The sequence below is a fragment of the Equus asinus genome, chromosome 21 (assembly GCF_041296235.1).
Source record: "Equus asinus isolate D_3611 breed Donkey chromosome 21, EquAss-T2T_v2, whole genome shotgun sequence".
Classification (NCBI taxonomy): domain Eukaryota; kingdom Metazoa; phylum Chordata; class Mammalia; order Perissodactyla; family Equidae; genus Equus; species Equus asinus.
The window spans coordinates 9,099,480-9,104,613 of NC_091810.1; positions in this window are offsets into that span (position 1 = coordinate 9,099,480).

The window sequence follows — 5,134 nt, forward strand, 5'->3', positions numbered from 1 at the left end:
AGAACCCATTTCAGACAGGACTTCTAATGGCCCAGATCTTTCAAGAGTGAAGGTTTGTGTCATCACACCAGACAAGGACCATGACCAACTGCTGACAAACGGAATGCAGAATGGATAGTGAAAGAAGACAGTTATAAACACCAGCCACGACCATGTGAGCAGCTGCAGAAATAAAAACTAATAGTAAGAGGCATTTCTTCCTTACTCGGATAAGAATGTTTTGTACATATATATTAACTCAATATTTTTGTCTTCTTCTCCTCCATCATCCCCTTTTCTAACATAAGCTATATTCATACAGTTAGCTACATATCTCAGTATTTAAGTTACAGGACAGAAAATGTAGAGTATGAATCAGGAGTAGGAGTAGAATGAATTTCACCCAAAGACACAAAAGGGCTCTTGTTCGTGTGGGGAACAGCTTGGTGTGTTTTATATCCTCTTCTTTGTAAAAGGTTAACATGTTTTTGAGTGTACATTGATAATTGGATCATGTTAGGTATAAGAATAACTCAGCATTGTCATCATTTGAAGATTAAGTATAGTTTACAGAAATGTCTATGAGTGCCAAGTTGACACATAACAAATATCCCATATTTATGTACCTAAAAGTAAATAAGAAATATGTCCTGGTAGACATGAGAGCCTTAAAATTATTGATAAGGCTGATAAAAGTAGGATTATAACTTTTAACCAGCTAAATTTCCCATCACTCCTTTATCTAATTCTTCTATGAATACTAATAAGAATGAGAGTTTGACCTCCCTGGTAAAGCCCAACTCAAAAATCTAATCTAAACAGATCCTCAAAATATCCCTCTTTGTGTTTTTCTTCCTAAACATATCTCTAGAGCTTCATGCATTAGACGCTATCTACCTACCATTTAAAGTGAAGAATTCATAACTGAATATATTCTTCAAAGTATAATTTGACCAGTAAGAAAGAAGTCATGCCTACCATCTCTTGCCATATTCATGCAGCCTAGGATCATCATTTTCGCTGTCACCTCACACTCTTATTTCAAATCCAGCTTCTTCTGCAGTAACAGCCCAACTTTCCCATCTTCCCCCTTATGATTCCAACCCCAACAAGACCGCCACACATTTCCCTTTTACTAAAGAATTCATATATTCCCCTATCTCTTTCCTCATTTGTTTACAGCTTACTTTCTAAATCTCTGTAGCATAAGTTTCTCCACTATCTGATTCATGTGTCTCTCTATTCCTTCCCCACTTAACTTTCCTAATAATTTCCCATTCTGATTTGCAGCCCTCAACTGACTGTTTTCTTCTGCCTCATCAGGCAGCTTTCCTCATGGACTGACCAGTACCATCCTCTGACTTAAGTAATTGGGAAATAATCTGACAATGCAAGAGGATGCCGTAGTTTCCATTAAACGTTTCCTGGATACCTCAAGCCCCAACATTACCTTACCTGGGTTTCCTCTGCAGAAATGTGGGCAGAACAATAGTATAGCAGTGAAACGGAGAGGGCAGGATGGGTCCACATGCACTCACACATTGGCTACTGATCATCCAAACAAGTCTTTCCTGGGATGCTCATCAGACTTCCTTCTCTAACCCTGGAAATCTCCATTTACTGTTGGGATGGCATAGGTGATATTGTCCCATGCAGTCATCACTGTTTACACTAATTACTCTAGGGACAGAGCATCATCAGGAGCAACTGTATGTGTAATTCTGTAATGCTCTGGCAATCTGGGCTCAGATTTTGCACTCCAACAGCATACATCAGGACAGGTTAAGTAAGTGAATTTATTTAACCTCTACTAGTTGGGCCTTGAATCATGATATGCTTCCTCTGCCTTGAAACATATATTTCAGGTGCCTCTCTACACCAAAATGACAATTTGAACTTGGGCAATAAGATTCTCCATTAATGATACCTGATCAAGAAGCTACATTTAATATCAGCTTAATCGTCTATGAGTCAAGAGTCAAAAGAAAACCTGTTTTCTATTTTCTGCTATTTGGGATCACTCAAGGCACTCTCTTCTTAGCTTCACACCTCCTTTCCTACTGAATCAAATCAGACTTTGCATCTAGCACTGTTTTGTTTTAGAATAAGCCCCTTCATGGCTGCATGAATGTTTCCTCAGGAATGAGACTTGACCTGAAACAAGCCAAACATGAAGGAAGAGGAGCACCGTCTGTTGAGAAATGAAATAGCCCCTAACCCAGAGGACCTATGATGTCCACTGAGGAAAACTGGAGACACTACATATGTGGCATCAGAGATTCCAACCCAGAGGACACATCCTGAGTCTCTGCTGGAAACCTTTACTCAAGATGCCAATTACACTTGTTGTATGCATTGAGATAAGCATTCCCAAAGGGCTTCCTTGGAGTTAGTTTGTAGGGGTCAGAAGAAAGAGTTATTTCAATGAGCAAGTCTCTGAAGACAACATGGGAGTATCTTCTCTAATGGTCAATTAACAGTGGAGAGAAAAATTTCCTAGAGTCTCTGGCCTGTTTTTTATTGCGGAATCAAGTTCTCTCTAGCCCCTTTCCATCCAACCCTTTTGAGAGGTCAGTCTGAGAAATATCTAGTCTCTATTACCCACAGGATCCTTCTGAGGGTTTCCTCATTTACCATATCACAGAAGAGAAGTCAAATAATGGAGATAGGAAATTACCACTAGCATTTCTCAACCTAGCTGTTAATCATACTCCAATTTTATAGACTGCATTTATATAACATGTGAAAAGATTTCAGGTATAGCAGTAAAAGAAGAAAACGGCATATCCATACATCTCCTTCTTATTTACTCTCATCTCATTCTCATACCCTGCTCTTTCTCTCCATTATAAGGATGCATTGAACTATCCTTTGTTACTCTATCTCACTCGAGATGCTAAAATATCTTACTTCACTCAGCTTATCTTGTTTATTCTCAGTGAAAAACCAATACAGCCTCAATAAAATAATTTAATAATAAAAAATGTGGTTTATAGACACACACACAGTGGGATATTACTCAGGCATTAAAAAAGACAAAATCATGCCATTTGCGACAACTTGGATGGGCTTTGAAGGCATCATGCGAAGGGAAGTAAGGCAGACAGAGAGGGACAAATACTGTATGATTTCACTCATATGTAGAAGATAAACAAACAAACAAGCACATGGATAAGGACAACAGATTGGTGGTTACCAGAGGGGAAGGGCATGGAGGGAGAGCAGAAGGGGTAAACGGACATATATGTATGGTGACAGATAAAAACTAGACTATTGGTGGTAAACACAATGTAGTCTATACAGAAGCTGAAATAGAATAATATACACCTGAAATTTACACAATGTTTTAAAGCAATATAACCTCAATAAAATAATTTAGAAAAATGGTTGATAGGTCAGTTGACTAGGCAGAAAGGCTAAAAGCATTTGTCAGTTTCTGCTGGTATCAGAAGTTGCCCTCGTTCTTCCTTTTCTTTTTCTGCCTCTTCCTTCCCCTTCTCTCTCCTCCTCTTCCCATGCCTGCTTTTCCCTTCCTAGATAATTCAGTCCTAAAGCCAGTATGTGGGGCACAATCAGGTGGCAGCCACATATTGGGTTGCAAGGTCAGAGAAGGGAGTCACAGTTGCTACAAATCAGAGACAAGGTATGATGCATAGGATCTGCACCTGGAGGAGCATCCTGGCGTGGGCATGGGAGAGCAATCAAGGTAAGAAGGGGATCCATACAGAGGGGTTGCCTGGCAAGAGCAGCCAGAGCCTAAATACGGTGTGGAGAGCCCACATAGGATGAGCAGGGCATCCCTGAGAGGAAAGGGATGGAGTGAGGATTGGCCACATAAAAGGGGATTGATCAAATAAGTAAATATATTGAGGATGACAGAAGCCACCTTTCTCACTGTTTGAGAAAGGAGTCACTGATTCTGAAAGGGAGAAGTCCAATGAACCCTGTGGAGTCAGATTGGAATTAAATGTATTGGTGTAAATTCCTACTTTTCTATATTGATAGATTAGATAGATACAGAGAGAGAGAGAGAGATAGGTTAGACAGATTGATAGATAGACAGATAATGTATGTGTGTATGTGTGTGTGTGTGAGTGTGTAGTTATAAAAACACATTTCTTACTTCTGTCTGCCAATGGGGCTTAGAAACAGTGAGACCCTAATAGCAATAAGCACACCTCCTGCCAGGATCTTGACTTATATATGTCATTTTCCGCTAAAAGGAACCAGGACTCCTTGGAGAAATGGCTGATTCTAAGGCTAGGACTGGGAAAGTACAAGACAAGCCCGGAAGATCTTGTGCTAGAAAGCAGGAGAATGCTAAACAGAGATGGAGACATGTCAACAGGTTGCAGAAACCAGCCTGACGAGATTTGACTGACCAAGCATGAACAATTTTATCATAATAAAGAATGATGGTAAGAGGTTATGACACATTGCGTTAACTAGGAAACATGAGTACATACAGATAGATATAAAAATGGATAAATTGCAATTTGATGATATTTTCACAGTTTCAAAGTGCTACTGCTTAAAATTCCCATTAGCTACATAAGAGAAATGGTAGTCTCGCAGTGGAGAGACCTGGCAGACAGCCCCTTAGTCAAGTGATCAGAGAGAGCATCACCAAGAATGGGGTGAATTGACTGAGCATCGCCTGATGGGATGCAGTGAGAAGAACTCAGCGTCACCTCTGTGACAGTCCTGCCAAGAAGGCAAACCTGAAAGAAATCCTGAAATGGTCAGACGAAAACAAACTGAGGAATATTCCACTCCTCCTGTCTGATTGTGTGTAATCTTCAAAAGAGCCGAGGTCATGAAATCCAAAGACTGAGCAAGTGTTCCAGACTGAAGGAATCTCAAGAGAGGTAACACTTAAACACAGCACGTGGGCTTGGTTCTCCTGCTATAAAGGACATTATTGGGACTAGTGGGAGGATTCAATGGGGTCTGAGGATTAGATGGCAATAATGTGGCAGCATTAACTTTCTGACTTTGAATGTCAGTTTTGAGGCAATGTAGGAGAATATCCTTGTTTGTAGGAAATACAGGGCGCTATGAAGTGTCAGGTGAGCAACTTACTCTGCGATGGTTCAGGAAAATAGTTCTTTGAACTGACTGTTCTGTAAGACGCGACCATTTAGGGGGTGGGGGA